This window comes from Schistocerca nitens, chromosome 12 (assembly GCF_023898315.1).
Source record: "Schistocerca nitens isolate TAMUIC-IGC-003100 chromosome 12, iqSchNite1.1, whole genome shotgun sequence".
NCBI classification, from domain to species: domain Eukaryota; kingdom Metazoa; phylum Arthropoda; class Insecta; order Orthoptera; family Acrididae; genus Schistocerca; species Schistocerca nitens.
In genome coordinates, this window is record NC_064625.1 from 89,347,085 (window position 1) to 89,366,366 (window position 19,282).

Genomic DNA, 19,282 nt, shown 5'->3' on the forward strand with positions numbered 1-19,282 from the left:
TTCGAATAACTACTGCGACTTCTGAATCTGCTTACCGTTTTCACCTCTTGGTCTCCCTCTACTATTTTTACCCCCTACGCTTGCCTCCAATACTAAATACGTGAACCTGTGATGTCTCAGAATAAGTCCCTATCAACCGATCTCTTCTTCTAGTTACGTTCTGACACTAATTTCTTTTCTCTCAAATTCTGTTGAGTACTTCCTCAATGCTTGTGCGATCTACCCATCTAATCTTTAGTATTCTTCTGTAGCACTACATGTCAGGAACTTCTTACATCTTCTTATCTGAACTGTTTGTTGTCGATATTTCACTTCCATACATGGCGACACTCCGTTCTAATACTCTCAGAAAAGACTGCCTAACACTTAAATCTATATTCGACCTTACAAAATTTCTCTTCTTCAGAAACGCTTTCGCTGACATTGAGATTCTACATTTTATATCCTCTCTACTTCGACCGTCATCAGTTATTTTGCTACTCAAATAGCAAAACTCATCTACTGCTGTAAGTGTCTCATTTCCTAATCTAATTTCCTCAGATTCACCTGATTTAATTCGGCTGCAGCCCATTATGCTCGTTTTGCGTTTGTTGATGTTTGTCTTATATCCTCCTTTCAAGATACTGTCCATTCCGCTCAACTAATTTGATCCATTATAAATGGTTTTTGAAAGCCTGCGACTGTGAAAGCAATGGCTTTGTTTATAAATAAATCTTCTGCTACCAGTCACGATATTTCTTTACCTACTTTTCGCACGACGCGTTTCAAGAAATGATTCGCATTTTCAAGTGAGTTTTTTGTGTGCATTAAGCCATTTCTATTGATGTTGTCAGTGTTTGGAAGTCTGCTTCATTTCGTTGACTTTTACTACAATATATAAGAAACACGCAATTTTTTAGTTGGTTATCGAGTCTTTTGCTGAAGTTAGTGGCGAAATTTAGAAGAATTTTTTATACTTATAGTTTTATATATTTTTTGTACTTAAAGTTTTCTAAATTTTCGATGTTTAAAGTGTGCAACAAGTTGTGTGCGATGTTTAATGTGTGTGAGACTCTGCACAAATGGACCATTAGAAAACTGTAAGTACAAAAAATTCTTCTAAATTTCACCGCCAACTTCACCAAAAGAATCGATAGCCAACTAAAAAATCGCGTGTTTCTTGTATATTGCAGTAAAAGTCAACGAAATGAATCAGACTCTCACACGTTGACAACATCAATAGAAATGGCTTAATGCACACAAACATCGCACTTAAAAATGGGAAACATTTTCCGAAACGCGTCATGGGAAAAGTAAGTAAAGAAAAATCTTGAATGGTAGTAGAAGATTTATTTATGAACAAACCTACCGTTCAACTGCTTTTCCAAGTCCTTTGCTGTCTCGGACACAATTGCAACGTCGTCGACAAGCCTCAAAGCTTTTATTTCTTCTCTCTGGACTTCAATTCGTACTTCAAATTTTTCTTTCACTTCCTTCACTACTCGCTCAATGTACAAACTGAATAAAGTGGAAAATAGGCTACAAAACTCTCTGACTCAACCTCTGCTTCCCTTCCGTGCCCCTAGACTCTTATTACTGCCGTCTCGTGTCTGTACAATTTGTAAATATCCATTCACTCCCTGTATTTTACCCCTACTACCTTCAGAATTTGAAAGAGAGTATTCCAGTCAACATCGTCGAAAGATTTCTCTAAGTCTACAAATGCTACAAAAGGAGATTTGGCTTCATTAACGTATCTCCTAAGAGAAGTCGTAGGGTCAGTATAGCTTCGCGTGGTCCTACATTTCTCCGGAATCCAAACTGATCTTCCCCGAGGTCGTTTTCTACGAGCTTTTCCATTCCTCTGTAAGGAATTGGTGTTAGTATGTTGCAACCATAACTTATTAAGCTGATGGCTAGATAATTTTCAGACCTACGAGTAATCAAACAAAAGAACAAAACGGCAGCAGCACAACATAATCTGCTGGAAAAAAAAAAAAAACGGAAGAACGACTCTCACTGATGGGGATGGGGTATATTTCACAACGGGACATCGCATCAGCATTTTTCTGTTTCTAAAAATATAGCAAAGTCGACTCTCTTAATTCCGACCACAAATGTCATTACCGAACACTGGCGTTTGTACCAATCCCCTCTCAACTTTTATTTCCGGTCTAAAATTTCCTGATACTTTCTCCATTACGGACGATTTTACGAGGCTCCCTTAAGAAAGGACATGATCTATTTACTTTCTCAACCATCATTGTTCTGTATGAGATAGACCTCCCGACTTCAAACACTTCCCCATCGACGGGAGTTCGAACACGAAGTCTTATTCCTTCCTTTTGCGTCACAGAGGGTACTTTCCATTCCACCAAAGCTGCCGGAAAGAGGGAGGAACGGCCGCTTACACACCTTTTCCCGGGCTGTTACTTTTTGTCGTCATGTTCACCCGTAGTTTCCTTCCCGAAAACCGGGTCTTGGAATTACTCAGATGTGTTTTCGAAAGAGATCAGCTGTATTTCTTTATGCCTCTGACATCTCAGATTAGGCAGTATTTCCAATACTCTCTTCTGTCCTTGAAACACATGTGGCGTATATATATATTTTACAGGAATCTCGTCTATCTTTCATAGCTTTGTATTTCACACGACTTAGTGTTCAAGTTCAGTGTCCATTTTCAAACCACATACCGTTCAAGGGATCACCAATTTAGTATTGGAGGGCAGCGTGGAGGGGAAAAATCGTAGAGGGAGACCAAGAGATGAATACACTAAGCAGATTCAGAAGGATGTAGGTTGCGGTAGGTACTGCGAGATGAAGAGGCTTGCACAGGATAGAGTAGCATGGAGAGCTGCATCAAACTAGTCTCAGGACTGAAGACCACAACAACAACCGTTCAAAGTCGTTATTGAAACCTTTTTGCGTGCTATTGAACAATTAACCCTATAGCCACTAAAGAAGTTTAGTGATATTCCAAACATTTTGAGATCTTACACTATAGAACAAAAAAAGTAATAACACGAAGTACTGAAGAAGTGGTAGATTACAGGAGAAATTCTGAATATGGTTACATCACGGTGACAGTTAGGTACTGTCTGCAATATAACAGGGAGTCAAGGATTTTTAAGCAGCCGTTGCTGAATTCAGTCATGTTAATTGAACATTGCAGCGTCGGGATCGAGGTATATATGGGTGGTAGTGTAGGAAGGGGGGGGGGGGAGACGGGGAGGCCATATCGGTCAGATTTTTTTCTAACAGTTTTATCGTTGTTCACTGCTGGGCTGGCGAAAGCAAAATTCGTTTGGTAATCAACAAAGTGCTCATCCAGAACATTCTGCGTATTTTTATCTTCATTTTATTTGTAACAGTATAGACGAGGGTTGGAACTTTATTAGTTGCAACTATTTATTTACAGCTCTTACAAAATAGATACGTGTTTCAAAGTTTTACTGACCTTCAAAGCAGTCACCGGCGTTTTGTATAACCCGTTGCCAGCGATGTGGAAGTCGTAGGATACTCTTAGCAGTGCCAGTTGTGTTGACAGTTCGAGCGGCGCGGTCTATTGCCCGACGAATTTGTACCAGTTCTGAAGCGAATGCCGTGAAGTGTCTACTTCAGTTTAGAAATCGAGTTGAACTCATGACGGCTTAAGTCAGCGGAGTGCAGTAGGTGCTATAGCACTTAGCAGCCCCATCGGTCAAAAAAATCAGTAACAATTTGCACTGTACGTGCTTGAGCATTGTCCTGCAGAAAGTGTCATCACTTCTGTCTGGTCGTAGGTTGTGTTCCAAAAATGAACAGCTTAGAGACAGAAGAGATAACACTTTCTGCAGGACCTGACCATCATTTTGCAGGACAATGCTCAAGCACGTCCAGTGCAGGCTGTTACTGATTTGTTTGACAGATGGGGCTGCTATGTGCTATACCACCTACTACACTCCTCTGACTTAAGCCCTCGTGAGATCAACTCGATTTCTAAACTGAAGGACACACTTCACGGCATTCGCCTCAGAACTGCTACAAATTCGTCGGGCAATAGACCGCGCCCCTCGAACTGTCAACACAACTGGCACTGCTAAGAGTATCCTACGACTTCCACATCGCTGGCAACGGGTTATACACAATGCTGGTGACTGCTTTGAAGGTCAGTAAAACTTTGAAACGCGGAACTATTTTGTTCGAGCTATAAATAAGTAGTTGCAACTATTAAAGTTCCAACCCTCGTATTACTCATGATCGTGAGAGAAGAAAATGTAAAGGAAAAAATCGCAACACCAAAAATATTAATGGAGAGTAATGACATTTCGAGAATACATTTATTTAGGCAACGTATGTAAGCGAATAACATTGCAGGATCACGGGTTAATCTAACCGCGAGTTAAGCCACTGCAAATGTCTACATTAATAACCGGCGAAACCGCCAGAATGCTGAATGCAAGCATACAAAAACGTGCTTTCATTGTGTTGTACAGGTGCCGGATGTCAGCTTATGCGATGGAGTTGCGTGCCTGTTGCCTTTGTCGGTCAATACAGGGACGGTTAATGCTGTTTCTGGATGACGCTGGAGTTGTCGTCGGATGATGTCCCATACGTGGTCGATTCGAGACAGACCTGGTGACCGAGCAGCCCAAAGCAACTTGTCGATACTCGTAGAGCATGTTGGGTTAGAACTTCAGTATGTGGGCGAGCGTTATCCTGTTGAAAAACGCCCAGTCGAATGCTGTTCATGAACGGCTAGCACAACTGACCCAATCACCAGACTGACTTACAAATTTGCAACCAGTGTGCGTGGGATAACCAAGAGAGAGCTCCTGTTGTCATACGAAATCACACAGCAGAGTGTAACTCCAGGTTTAGGCCCAGTGCCTTCGCACGCAGCAGACAGATTGGTTGCAGGCCCTCAACTTGCCTCCTCCTATCCAATAGACTGCCATCACAGGCACTGAGGTAGGACCAGCTTTCATCATAAAACACAAGAGACCTTCACCCTGCCCTCCAATGGGCTCTTGCTGGACACCACTGAAGTCTCAAATGGTGGTGGTTTTGGGTAAGTGGAACGCACACTACAGGGCGTCTGTCCCTGAAGTAAGCGATTTGTAACAGCTCTTCGAGACACTGTGGTGCCAATTGCATATCAAATTGCTGTTGTAGTTGCAGCAAGATGCACTACGGACATATACCGAACACCATGGGCCTTCCTCTCGGTAGTGGCACATGGCTGTTCGGAATCCGGCCATCTTGCGACCGTTCATTCTCGTGAACAACACTGCCAACGATCACGTTCAGACGCTACAGTCCTGCGTAGACTTAAGGGGCTCCGGAACGCCCTATACTTGCAATGTTAAAATAACGCTTATAAATTACATCTTTCCTCACAAAGTATTTGAGGTAGGAAGTTGAACTTTTTACAGATTATTTATTGGAATATGGGCTACAACTTAACACAGCGATTTTACAAAATTTTAGTTCAGTTATTAAAGATGATTTTTTTTCAATTGTAATGAAAATTCACAACATTTTTTTGCAATTTTTTATTTATATATTCAAAAATATACAGTTTTTTGGAAAAAGGCTGTGTTAAATTATGCAGAAGGTACTGTGTAACATTTACTGAAAGTTTGAAACAAATATGTTTGGAAGATCCTTAGAAAACATGTAATTAGTATGAGAAAATAAAAGTTTTGCGAATCGAGCCACAAAGATTGGATTAACTTTTTAGTGCATTCCAGGTCCATAGGATGGATTATCTTCATCCTCTGCAAACTCCTCCTCCAGCTTCCTCTTGTTCCTCCTCCTGTTTACTCTTGCTTGTATTTCTAGACTCTTTACAGCCCTGTCTGCAGCCCGAAGGCGTTCCTTGTCTAAAGCAAGCATCGCTCGTACCATGTTAGAACCTATCTTCATTCCCATATTTCTAAATACCTTGCACCTTACAATGTTGCCATCATTGAAAGTCGCAACAGCATCATACACACCAAAGTGAAGTGTTTCTATTCCAACAAATACAGTCTTGGGGATTCTCGACCATATAACACTATTTACACTTTCATTGGGGTTTTGAGTTTTTCCGTGAATACAGTTTTTCAACAGTTCAGGTGCTGCTAAGTCTCTGAAAATAGGTTTTATCACCTCATTGAACCAAGCTTCTTCTGGGAAGTATTTTCTTTCCCACTTTGACTGCTATGGGCAGGTGTACTTGAGACGTTAGGTTCACTCACTTGGTTATCGTCTTTATTGTTTACAGTAATAACACATACCTTTGGCTTTCCAACATTTCTCCTTTTCTTAAAAGCCTTCCGAGGATTTCTAATAACTTTACTTTTACTCATTATTATACTTCAACAAAACAGAGACTCAAGAAACAGAATTAATTACGAATATTTTCGAGATAACGACAGAGTAAATAAACATGAAACAATCGACAATCACACCAGCGTTATATATTGAACCATCACAGGTTAGCCACAACACATACTTTATCTCACATCACTAAAATGTACCTGATGAACACGGACGTTAATAATAACACCATTTGACAGCAGTTTAACAGCGCCACAGTGGGTGACGTCCATGTAGAACACATTTCAAAAAAAAATTAAAAATAGTTGTAGTCTTCGGAATTGAATAAATTATATATCTATTAAAAGGTAATAGTCTGCAGATTCAGAAAACGCAAAAAAGTAAAAATTGAACTTTTCATGATTTTGAGCCTTTCCGGAGCCCCTTAATGCAGTATCGCAGGAGAAACATCCAGTTTCTCGTAGCCCTATTACACCACCTCGCTCAATCTCAATGAGGTGTAGATAAAGACATTTTTGCCACTTGAAGGCAGTTTTAATTAACGTCAGCTCATCTCGTCCAATGTCAAAGGTAACTAAAGCTCGTTATCGTTACAGCGCGTATTTACAGAAAACCTGATTTGCATCCTTATAGCGGCGCTACTAGCGCAACTCTTTTTGCGACTGGCGCGAAATTTGTACAGACATCATCTTTCAAAGGTAGAAACACGCCTACCAACTTCCATTTACGCCGCAGAACTCTATCTTGGTGTTGCGATTCTTTCCTCCCTTAGTGTAGTTTCGGTACCTCAAATATTACGAGGACGCCCACCCAGAACAGTGACTGAAGAAACACCGGATTTTGCTTTCTCACATTTGGAAACTGTTAATCTATTTAATTTTTCCTCAGCCACACCCTCCCTGTGGCGATAAAAAAAAAAATGGTTCAAATGGCTCTGAGCACTATGGGACTCAACATATGAGGTCACCAGTCCCCTAGAACTTAGAACTACTTAAACCTGACTGACCTAAGGACATCATACACATCCATGCCTCCATGCCCGAGGCCGGATTCGAACCTGCGACCGTAGCGGTCGCTCCGTTCCAAACTGAAGCCCCTAGAACCGCTCGGCCACAACAGCCTGCACAACTGACAGTAGAATTTCGACATTTCATACCGCATAGTGCCGATGCACTGCTGCAACAGCCCATTTACTAGAATGTAAGAGACAGGTGTATCTATGGTGTTTCGTGCGTATCTCGTGGCCTGTACAAATCTATGAGTCGTCTGTGCTACGTATGAAGAGCTTCATTCGCAGGGGTCTTGTAAACAGCGTCAAGACGTCGTAAACCAGTGGTTCCGAATTCCAATCTTTCCGAGATCATTACCCTTGAGTCCAGTCTGATATAAAGGAGCACCCCCCGCCTTATCCCACTCTCTCCCAGCCACCAAATAAGCTTTAAAATGGAAAATAATTTTATTTGCACACTTTATTATTTAAAATGATTAGAAGTAAATGATATATAGTTTTTGTGAATGTTCTATTACTCTCCGTAGTAACAGCTGCTAGACCCTCACTCTGCAACTCCATTTAAAACTAAACAGGTTAAAATTTGCAGATTGTATTTATCGTTTGTAAATCTCTTGATTGCTGGATTCCTTACTTCTGAACTGACAGAAATTGGGAGACTTCGTACTGCTGATGCTTGGTGTATGACCAATGACAATAATAATAATCATAATAATAACAATACTGTGTAGGTCCTAAAGCGATATAATGGTCATTAGATAATTCCTGTTCTGCTGCACTGGCAGTTAGGTCGTTTATGTGTTGCGTAGTGAATAATAAGCAATATTTATTTATTTATTTATTTAGCGTGTGGCATCTACAGAGTAAAATTGCAGACATACTATTAATCAATATAATAAACGGAGTACAAATATATTATTAAATGATTGTTTGCAAACAACAATATGCGAAATGGTTCAAATGGCTCTGAGCACTATGGGACTCAACTGCTGTGGTCATAAGTCCCCTAGAACTTAGAACTACTTAAACCTAACTAACCTAAGGACAGCACACAACACCCAGCCATCACGAGGCAGAGAAAATCCCTGACCCCGCCGGGAATCGAACCCGGGAACCCGGGCGTGGAAAGCGAGAACGCTACCGCACGACCACGAGATGCGGGCCAACAATATGCGAAAGATTAGGGAGACAGTCACTCCAGCTATTACAAGTCCACATCTAAGCGGGTCACCCACTGAACAGCACGTGGAGTAGCATTCATGATATCCCTCCATTCTCCTTCAAACCTGCTCGAAGATCGGGTGAGGGATTGTTTGTTCTTCTGCTCCACAGTCGTATCGTGGGTCATCAGTGAGTTTCCACTTGTGGAGAACGGCCTTACACCTGCCGTGGTTAGTCCTCACACGATTAAGTCTCCACCAAGTTGTTCTGGGCATTTGCATTCCTTCCACCGGTATCGAAGGATCAAAATCAGTGATGAGAGGATGGTGATTATTCAGCGACCAGTATTACCTCCATTCCCTTGCTATGTCGTACGTTTCTGGAAATTTGAAGACTTCGTCTTCCCATATAGGTTTCCTGGATTTTAGGCGGGTAGTTGGTAGATGGTCCAATATTTTTCGGATAGGTATATCTTCAGAGACAGAGGAGTCATTAATTTTCTTCCATTCTCGGATAGCTGCTTGTTGTCTTCTGAGGGAGGGAGGAGCTATATTGCAAAGGGCATGAAGCCAGGGAAGTGGACTTGATTGCAGAGTTCCTGAGACAATCCTCATGCTGGTATTAAGCTGGACATCTATTTTCTTCGTGTGTGTGCTCTTGTACCAGACTGCCGCCGAGTAAACAACAGATCGTGCTGCGGTGCGTTGGGTGTTAGCTCGAGCTCCCCAGGAGGTTCCAGTCAGCTTTCTTAATATGTTATTTCGATTTTTTATCTTTTGACTGGTTATTTATAGGTGTTTTTTATAGGTTACTGACCGGTCAAGAGTGATTCCTAGATTTTTGGATGGCTGTTGTGCGCCAATCGCTCATTGCTGAACGTTACTTGTAACTCTCCTCTTGCCTCATGATTGTTCAGGTGGAATACGCTAACCTCAGTTTTATTTGGATTTGGGCAGAGCCTCCATTTCGTACAAAACTGGTTAAGAAGTTGGAGGTCCGTTGACAGAGTAGCTTCCCCCTCTTCGAATGTCTTGCTCTGAGTGGCTATTGTAATGTCGTCTGCATAGCGGAATTTTTACGATTGAGTTGCTGGCATGTCACTCGTGTATAGGTTGACAAGAAGGGGAGCCAACACTGATCCCTGTGGGAGCCAATTGTTTATTGAGTAGGATTTACGCGTATATTGACCTACGTTCGCTCTGAAGTAGCGATTTTTCAACATGTTTGCCAGAAGCTTAGTTGTCTTGCGGCAAGGGATCGTTTTTTTCAGCTTGAGTGTGAGTCCGTCTAGCCAGTTGGTATCCTAGGCGGCCGAGAGGTCCACAAAAGCCACAGGGGTTTTTTGGGCCCTTTGAAAGCCTGACTCTATGCATGAGGTTGACTAGGTGACCGAACTAGAATAAGCAATATATGGTCCGTCACGGGAACGGCCTACAACTCGGCGAAGGCGATTTCGAGAGATATGACATACATGTTTAAAATGAAACAATGTATGATTCTTGAGTTTCTCCCGGCGTATTTGATAATCAAAATATCCACGGGTGTACTGCCGGTCTACAGTGTCCAACGGGCACTGTAGACCGGCAGTACACCCGTGGATATTTTGATTATGAAACAATGTAGTTCCAGAGACCTTTTCAAGTCTCAAACATCTACAATGCACATGTGCAGACTGAAGCGACAAATAAAACTTTATGTCAAGGCCAGGATTCGAACCCGAGTCTCCCACTCACTACGCAGATGCGGTAACCACTATGGCACTCTGGCTTTGCACAAGTACTGTTCGAGTTTAGAGAGAATACTAAATTTCCTAAGGAGTGATTGGTAATTTGGATTGAGGAGGGGGCATGCGAGCGTAGTCTGCACAGTTGTACAAAGCCGCTGTGTCAGGGTGGCGTAGTGGTTAGCGCATCTGCTTAGTTAACAGGAGGCCCAGGTTCGAAACCCGGCCTCCATTCAAATCTTCATTCATGACTTCAGCCTGGATATACGCAGTTTATGTCTGAGTTTTTTTTTTTTTTTTGTTTTTAAAAAAAAAAAAAATCTTTATTTCATTTCACAATAGTTATACAATAATGACCCACCACCTTAATGATTAGTGGGTCCTATATTTCTGAGTTTACAATAGCAGCTTTAACATTTATCTTTACTACAGACAGTTCTATGAGTTCTACTGGGCAGACTACGGCTGGTTTACTAGCTAACATAATTTCTAATTGCTACGATTAATTATTACTAACTGCCTGCAGCGTAACAAGTGTGCCAGTTTGGTAATATAAACCTACTTAGATGCCTTGCTCATAGAGCTAATCCCTATGAGCGAGCCCCTGGCACAGGGCAGGCAAGGGATAACTTATCGCTGCAGGTTCCTAATTTACTATCCTATTTTAATTAACTAAATCTAATTTATATTCTATGTCATAATTGGTGCATTTCCTAATTCGGGATCGCCCCAGTCCCCCTGGTCCTGGTCGTGGCGGATTCCAACTGTGAAGTCGACCTATCCACGAACAGGCGGTACAGGATTGGGGCAGAGGTCGCAATCGGTGTTTTCTATTTATTTATTACGCATGAAGGTCTCTCAAAAAAGTTGTCAATACTTTCTGCGATACCTCGTTTGCGAGCGTGTTTATCAGTTTAAACGTCTCCTCTCGTCTTAAAAGGTCATAGGTGTCTGTGCTTGGTAGTTGTCGTCTCAATGTCCCGGCTACATCATCGAAGAGGGGGCACTCGTAAACCACATGGTCGGGAGTACCCTCCGGTGCGCCACAGTCGCACGCTGGTGTCGCCCTTCTCCCAAACCGACAAAGATAAGTCGGATAGGGGCCATGACCGGTGAGAAAGTGGAGCAATCCCCTGGTTGGCTCGAAGTACTTCATTTGCAGTCTGTCCTTTACGTCTGGTAGAAACTGGAAGGTTCTTCTACCAGTTTCATCTGACTCCCATGTTTCCTGCCACAACTCTACCCCTCTTTCCCTAATCTCCCCTTTTTCCCTGACTGGTGCCCCCATAATTTCTTCTACCTTGGTGATGACTCCCCTTTTTGCCCAGTACCACGCAGCCTGTTCTCTTATCTTTATATCCAGGGGACAGAGCCCCATTATGAGTAACAGGGCTCCCCCTGGAGATGTTCTGTATGCTCCCACGGACCTTAATATCATATTCCTTTGTACTCTTCTCACCGTCACAGCAGGCGCCACCCTCGTGAGCCTGTGAGCCCAGACTCCCGACCCGTAACCCACTATTGACGTCAGTATGCTATTATGGTAAAGTTTCTCCATCATAGGTGCATGGCACAAAGTGTGTGCTGTGGGTGGACTATATGAGGAACCAGTCCGGAACCGCGCGACTGCTACGGTCGCGGGTTCGAATCCTGCCTCGGGCATGGATGTGTGTGATGTCCTTAGGTTAGTTAGGTTTAAGTAGTTCTAAGTTCTAGGGGACTGATGACCACAGCTGTTAAGTCCCATAGTGCTCAGAGCCATATATGAGGAAGCCGTAACCTCAACAACACCGTGTCACGTGTCATCCTAGCATTTGAAAAATAAAATGTAATTATTCGTCACTGATATAATCTGTTTTACAGTGCTATGAAATAATGATAACAGTAATAAATTTTTGAAAATAAATTTAATTTCGCGAGCAAAGCAATACAGCCCTTTTGTTTTTACCCCTCAGAAAAATTAATTTTACCACTCAGGGGGTGATTACCCCCAGGTTTATAACCATTGTCGTAGACGGAATCTACAAGTGCTACTATCTTCGAAGGAGGGCGAAAAACTTTGTGATTGGCAAGTTAGAGACCTATTTTTAAAGACATGCTTGCCAAATTCCGCCGTGGTCTATGCCTTCTTCCCCGTTTCTTATATCCACTTTAGCATTTATTTGCAGCGACTTACGTAACTATTGTCGAGAACATCCATTTACTTCGAAAATTTTAAAGTGTAGAATATAGAGGCTTATCCTCAATACTATTCTCGTCAGCAATGCTATGTGTTCTGTGAACCAAAATTCTGACAACACTCATTGGAAGCCTACGGAACAGACATATTTACATGCAAATAACTGCCTCATCCTTCGCGGACGATGGGTGTCTTCACATCGTTGGTCTACAGAACACATAGATTTGATGACGAGAACAGTCGTGGAGCCTCTGTACTTAAGAGGAGTTTTCGAATTAAACAGGCATTCTCTACGACAGGTATATAAGCCGCTACGAATAAAACCTAAGGACGATTCAGGAAACGAGAAAGAAAACGCAGAGAGCCTTGAAACATGGCTTTCTAGGTAAATGTGGGCCATCTCTCGTTAACAATAGATCGGATCCACGTGAAACACAAAGTTAAAGTCGACTTTGTGAGAACCGTGGCTATAATACTACTAGATTTTTTGTTGAAACCGCAACCAGTCACAAGTACGCTTTAAAAATGTTTATTTCTATCGAAGCGTGACCGGTTTCAAAATAGTTCAAATGGCTCTTAGCTCTATGGGACTTAACATCTCAGGTCATCAGTCCCCTAGAACTTAGAACTACTTAAACCTAACTAACCTAAGGACATCACACACATCCATTCCCGAGGCAGAATTCTAACCTGTGACCGTAGCGGTCGCGCGGTTCCAGACTGAAGCGCCTAGAACCGCTCGGCCACTCCGACCGGCTGACCGGTTTCGGATTGCTTACAAATCCCTCTTCAGGTGCTTCTTGAAGGTTTCGTTGTTTTCTCGCTGGGGCCATATTTTGTGTTCGATATTGGTTTGCTGCACTAAGATAGATAAACTTTTTTATTTTTTCATTCATTCATTCATTCATTTCATTGTTGCCCTTATGGACAGTGTTTGAACTCGAAAATCACATGATGACACAATTTTCACTTCTTTCCTCTCTTCCACTTCTCTTCCCAAAATCTCCTCATCCTTTGGCTGTGCTCCTGTTTCCTTTGCTCTGTCCATAATGTTCCGTTCTTTCTCTCCTTTACAATAAATTTTGCACTCCTAACTTTGTTTCTGAAGTATTTCCTGTCTCCTATCATTTGCCTGTTGATCCCTATCTGCCTTCGTTTATTTCATGATACCAATTTGTTTTCTTGCTTGAGCTGTTTACTACATCAAAAATTTTCTTTGTAAGTCGGTTGTTGTCCATTCTCTGTATGTGCCCATAGAAAGTTAATCTGCGTTTTCTGATCGCGTCTGTTAGTCTGTCAGTGTGCTGGTACAGCTCTTTGGTAGGTCGCTTCATCCATATGCCATCTCTGTGAATTGGTCCAAATATTTTTCTGAGAATTTTGCGTTCTATTTTTTCTGTGTCTATGATGCCTGATGCTCCAATTGTGGTTGTTTCTGACGCGTACAATACTTCTGGTAATACAACTGTTTTGTAGTGCCTAAGTTTGGCCTGCCTTGATATGCTTTTCTTATTATAATGTGACCATGTGAGTTTGTATGCCTTCTGGAGTTTCTTCGTTCGTTCCATGTTAGCCGCCTTGTTTGATCCTCCCATTTGTATGTACTCCCCTAAATACTTAAATTTTTCGACTCTTTCTACGGATCCATATACAGTATGCATGGTGTGTACATTGTTGGTCTGTCGTTCCATATATTGTGTCTTCTCGTAAGATACCTGCAGACCTGTTTTGGCAGCTATTTCATGCAAGCATTCCAGTGCTTCCTTTGCCTCCTGTGTATTATTGCTGAGTATGGCTATATCATCTGCAAATGCCAGACATTTTATGATTGTTTTGGTTTCACGTGTTCTTCCCAGCTGTATTCCTTTAACTTGTTCCTCCCACTGCTTGATAATTTTGTCTAACACCATGTTGAACAGGATTGGTGAGAGCCCGTCTCCTTGTCGGACACCTATGTGTATGTGGAAGGGTTCCGAAATTTCTCCCATGAACTTAATCTTGGAGGTAGTGTCTGTAAGCGTCTGTTGTATAAGTGTCCTGGTTTTTCTGTCGATACCATATTCTTCCAGTACGTCAAAGAGTGTCTGTCTGTCTATGGAATCATATGCTTTTTTAAAGTCCACAAAGGTAACTACAGTGTTTCTTGCCTGTCTGACTTTCAAAAGTGTTCTCAAGTTCCAGATCTGTTCGATGCATGATCTCCCTTTTCTGAAGCCCGCCTGGTATTCCCCAATTTGCAGATCTGCTTGTGGTTCTAGTCTGTTTAATAGCACCTTAGAGAAAATTTTGTATGTAACTGGTACTAGCGAAATGCCTCTGTAATTGTTTGGATCTGACTTATCACCCTTTTTATGTAACGGATGGATCAATGCACATTTCCATTCCTCTGGCACTTTCTCTGTGATCCAAATTTCGGAGATAATCTTATGGATTTTTTTGGTGATGTTTTCATCTTGGAGTTTCCAGATCTCGGCGATAATACCATCTTCTCCGGCAGCTCTGTTATTTTTCATTTGTTTTATGATTTCCTCTATCTCTTCTATTGTGGGTGGATCAGAATCGGCATTAGATGTGGTCTTTTGGAATGTTAATTTTCCTGTAGGTTTTTTGCAATTAAGAAGTTTATCAAAGTAATGTTTGAGAATTTTACAGTTTTCTTTTGTGTTTGTTTCCAGGGATCCATCTGTTCTTCGGAAGCAGAGGCTAGGGGGTTGATAGCCCTTAATATTTTCTTTGAAAGTTCTGTAAAAATTTCTTGTGTTATTTCTTTTGAAATCTTCCTCAATTTCTTTTAGTCTGTTATTGTCATATGCTCGTTTTTCCCTTCTGATTTCCTTCGATGCTAGTTTCTGAACTTCGTGAAATTCTTTCCATGTTTCTGAATTTCTGTAGCTACTGAACTTGTCCCATGCTTGCTTTCTTCTCTCAATGGCTTCATCACAATTTGCGTTCCACCACCTATGTTTGCGTTTTCTAGGTGGTTGTCCCCAGCACATAGTCTTCTGAACTGCCTTCGCCAGATCTGTCCATGTGTCTATTGAATGCCTATTAATTTCTTCAACGATTTTATCCCTGTTTATCTTCAAGTATTCCGGATCAGGTTTGACTATTTTGTTTTGCGCTGTCTGTTTCAGTCTTGGGATTGGCGTAATCTTAACTTGTAGCAAATAATGATCAGACTCGAAGACTCCTTTACGTGTTCTGACATTTAGAATTTCCCGCGAATTTTTCTTGGATATGGCCACATGATCAATCTGAAATTCTCCCCACACTGTGTTGGGTGCTTTCCATGTTGTAAGTTTTCGTCTTGGTTTTTGAAATTGTGTTGACATGATTTTGAGGTTAAAGTTTTGACAATATTTTATGAGGTGTTCCCCATTTCTGTTCGTGCGAATATGTGCTGAGTATGGGCCTGTTATTTCTCTGAATTTTCTCTCCTTACCAAGCTGCGCATTGAAATCACCCAAAATTTTCACATGTCTTTCTGGTACGTTGTTAGTTACTTCCTCCATGTCTTCCCAGAAGTCTTCAATTTCTTGTGGCTTCTTTCTGTTATGGTCATTTGTAGGTGCCTGTGCGTTGATAATTGTGTATGCTTTATTACCTGATTTGAAGGACAGTGTCGAGATACGTTCTGATATTGAATTGAAGTCTATGATGTTATCCATGACTGATTTGTGTACTGCAAACCCTGTACCAAACAATAATGGTGTTCCTCTTCTGACCGCAGGTTTACCTTTGTAAATCCTGTAATGTTCTGTGTCGAAATGGTTTTCATCTACGAAGCGCGTCTCTTGAATGGCAAGAATTTTGATGTGAAATTTATCTAGCATGTCTGTCAGTTGTTTTAGTTTTCCAAGTTTGAACAGAGTGTTTGCATTGAGAGTGCCAAGGTAGTGCTTGCGAAGAGGTTTTGAGAAGCTCCGACTCTTCTCCTCATGATGTTCCTGGTCCCCCAGAATCCGATGACCAGGAAAGTCCAGTCCGTTGACTGGGGCCTGGGGTAGCGGATTTCTTTCCATTTGTTCCATCATGATTACTTCAAGTTGAAGTTGGTTGTGGTGACCTTTAACAAGATCACGGTAATTGCAGACTTGATTGTTGAGATCAAGCCATATTTCACTGCCGCACCAACTAAGGTAAACAGACGCAGACCACTAGTCGCTGGATACCAGAACAGACACTAATGGATTTCTTGATGTTGTGTGTTTGGTCCGCGAGAGCTATTTTATTTCGCTCAAGTCCGCCGGCAAGCCGGTGAGGACCCCCCTATCCGCCACCTGGGACGCGCCACGTCGGAGTATCACCTCTCCGCCTGCTACGACACCGTAGTAGGTTCGTGGTTTTTTTATTTTTTATTTTATTAATTTTTTTAACTTACGAGTCTAGATGAACAGACAACATTTTTGAAGATAGACAGCCCACCGAAATTACCCCGAAATAAATTCGCCGAAATCGAGTAACTTGGCTCCACCTGCGCTAGGTATAGATGCACTACATATTGGTGACGTATGAGAATTTGTGGCGGATCGAGACTCGAACCAGGATCTCCGGCCGCCTTAACTATTAGGCTATTCGTGCACTCCTCCCAGAGCAACACAAACTTCCATATTTCACGCCATCTACATCCCTGTACCACAGTCTTCTACATTCATACGTAGTATGGCTGTGAGTATTTAGTGATGCGGGAGACGGTGGTATAGAGATGTAGAAAGTATGATTTGTGTGTCTTTGGATCAGTCCTGGAGGCGTACTCGGGTAGGCTAATGTAAGCAGGAAATCTGGGTTCGAGCCCTGGTGCCGCAAAAATTTTCATGTGTGACCAGTAGGTGGTACATCTATAGCTAACACAGCTAGAGCAAAGATACTAGCATTCGGCGAATTTATTTCGAGAAACTTTTTGTTCATTATTTAGTAAATTTTTACAAAGTTAAAGTCAGTTTTCGCCCTCCACAGAAAGAAGCAGCACTTTTGGATTCCGTCAAAGATGAGTTGATGCTCCGAAAGACTAGGTTTTACAAGACCCTCTGGGAGTGTGGCCTTTCGTACATGAGGTAGACGACTGGAACAGCTCGTGAAAGAATAGTGGAACGCTATAGGAACTCCCCGCTCTTTCAGTCCAGTAAACCATTAGTGGAAGAACACTGCATCGATAGCAGACACCCTACACGGTATGCAGATAGCGAAATTCTGGGGTCATCTTTTTGGGACTCGGTTATGAGAATGGTTTACCGAAGAATTTCATTAACAAGGACCGCGGTTTCGGCCTGAACAAATCAAGAAATCCGGGACTTTCTTTAATAAACTAGCAAAAAAAAAAAAAAATTCAAATGGCTCTGAGGACTATGCGACTTAACTGCTGAGGTCATCAGTCCCCTAGAACTTAGAACTACTTAAACCTAACTAACCTAAGGACATCACACACATCCATGCCCGAGGCAGGATTCGAACCTGCGACAGTAGTGGTCGCGCGATTCCAGACTGTAGCGCCTAGAACCGCTCGGCCACAACGGCCGGCTAAACTAGCAAAGACATCGCTACAGTGCACCTCAAATAATTCATTGTGATCCCAGCATGGATCTATAGCGTAGCAACAGATTTAATTTGGCCGTGCGGTTCTAGGCGCTACAGTCTGGAGCCGAGCGACCGCTACGGACGCAGGTTCGAATCCTGCCTCGGGCATGGATGTGTGTGATGTCCTTAGGTTAGTTAGGTTTAATTAGTTCTAAGTTCTAGGCGACTGATGACCTCAGAAGTTAAGTCGCATAGTGCTCAGAGCCATTTGAACCATTTAATTTATGCTTACTCTTTGCCGCCGACCGATGCATCTGGCGCATGTGTCTCTTTGGGCGCCCGCTGTAGCGTGCCCCACATGTTTGAGACAACGGAACGAGCGCTGTACCTCTAGCCTGTCGGTTTACTCTGGAGACGGCTGAAAGGTATACGGCCGAAATATTAGAAGAAATAAAGTTTACGCAGCTATAATCCCCAAAATTAATGGATCACCTAAGCTCGTATATGTACTTGTTCCACCTGGATTGCCCTGGAAAAAGGTGGTTCTGGGTTCGAGCCTCGGTGCAGCGTGAAGTGCTACCCTGTCAGAAAGTTCCTAAACAGCGCATACTTTGCAGCGGAGAAAAAGATTCATTATGGAAACAATCTCTAGACCGTAGCTAATTACAAGCCGTCTTCTCTGCAAATAACTTCCGGAAGGAAATAGGTCCATGGACGATACCTTCTGTGAAGCTTGGAAAGAAGGAGATAGCACTGACTCATATCTGGATAGTTAGCCGATTTGAGAATTGCAAGCGAAAGGCAATGTTCTGGATTCGATTTCCACTCGGGCGCACGATTCTCATGTGTCAAAAAGTTTCAGCAAAAACGGTGTCACATTTCCCCTGGGACACATCATAACTGTTTTGTGTGCCTGTGGATACTCTCCGTCTAGGATAGAATGTTGTGTTCTACCTCTCAGCAGATATTTAACTTCATCATCATCTCTCTGATGGCCATTCAATCTCAAATCTGTCCAGTTTCAACTTTACATTAACATTGTTGAGAAATTTAAAATTAGTACCTATGTAATTAAATTCTGTTACTTCTTCAATTGTTTCTCTATCTATGATATTTTTGGCTCTTGTGTGTTCCAATCCTGGAAAAGCCTTTATTTTTGTTTTTTATGTTGATATTCTCATTCCGTAATTAGCAGCAATTTGACTCAATTGACGTACTGTTATACAGTATATATTCATGTAACACAAAACTGGCTATATATGCCTTGCCGAAACTTTGTCTTTAGTAGTCGTCTGGACGCATTTCGATATGCTTGATAGATTTCTTTCAGGATCACATCAATCTTCAGTTAGATGACCGTTCTCCACAAATGACAAGCATTCCGAACTAGAGACACGATCTTTCTCGACTTGTG